Below are 1,342 nucleotides of genomic sequence, written 5' to 3' on the forward strand. Positions count from 1 at the left end.
CTCACTGTCGAAATAGGAGAGTGAACGGGTATTCAATGGGGACATTTTACAGGTGAGAAAACTGAGGAACCGAGAAGCTAAATGACTTGCCCAAGGTCACACAGCAGGCAAATCCAGGCAGAGCTGGGATTAGAAGTCATTTCTAGATCATGCTGCTTTAATGCTTTTACCTAAGAGCTGTAAAAGTCTCCAGAAATAGCTTTCTTTACTGCATCTTGGCTTGCCACACTTCTACCTCCTGTGTGTTCTCACTGTCCCTTTTTTTTTTTTTTTACAGAGGCTCAGATCAGAAAAATCCAGAGTGATTTCTACCCCAGAAGAGATTCTGCCCCAGAACTACTTAGTATTGGGAGAACAACACTCTAAATAGTATGGCAGTTGGTTAAAAAGATTCAAAGTTAAGTTTTCAGAAACTTCATTTATTGCTCACTTCTTCGATATTGCTCAGTAATATTCAGCTCTCAAAGAAGAACAGGAAATTATAATTTAATGATTCTGATCAGAATGGATTAGTTAGGAGCCATTTTTAGCTCTCATTACAATTTTCTGTTACAGGACTGCAACTACAGATGGAATATTAAGTATATCAGACTTTAAATTTAGTGATAATTCAATGTTCTATCAGAACAGTTTGTGATAGCCAAGGCATCAAATTAATCCAGTAGTGACAGCCTGGAGTCTATCAGGAAGAGAACACAGAACACAGGATTAGCCATTTTATTGACAAGGACAATAATAAAGCAGAACAAAATTAGTCCATTTGCATGACAACCTTTAAGACTATAATCATATGGTTCTATTCAATTGTATGGTAATGGACTACAAGGAAAAGGTGTAAACAAGACATATCATTTAAAACCATAGTGTACCCATCAACCTTATCAATCTCAGCCTTGAAAGCATAAGCAGTGCGAAAAATTTATTTCAGCCTTCAAACACTATAGCTGTCATAGAAGATTCATGACTTCGTTGAAGAAATATGCAGAAGTATAAGGTTTTCTAAAGAGTTGCTTTTGTAAGCATGAATAAACACATTCTCTGATTAATAAAAAAGAACCATATTTCCTGAAAATGTAGTTTCAGTTATAGAATGAACACTCGTTCACTTTAATTAACAACAAATGAAAATAACAAAAGTGAGAAATTAAGTAATGTCAGTAATTATTAGGAATGAGATCTGGTAAATGTACAACATTTCAATGCAAATAAAGTTATCTTAGAGCTCAATGGAAGATTTTATTATTTAAGACTAAGTCCTACAGTACTTAGAATGAAATTAAATGAAGTGTTCAGTTTAACATAAACAAGGTCCACCTATGTTTTAAACAAGGAATTCATTTCT

The sequence above is a fragment of the Ornithorhynchus anatinus genome, chromosome 4 (assembly GCF_004115215.2).
Source record: "Ornithorhynchus anatinus isolate Pmale09 chromosome 4, mOrnAna1.pri.v4, whole genome shotgun sequence".
NCBI lineage: Eukaryota > Metazoa > Chordata > Mammalia > Monotremata > Ornithorhynchidae > Ornithorhynchus > Ornithorhynchus anatinus.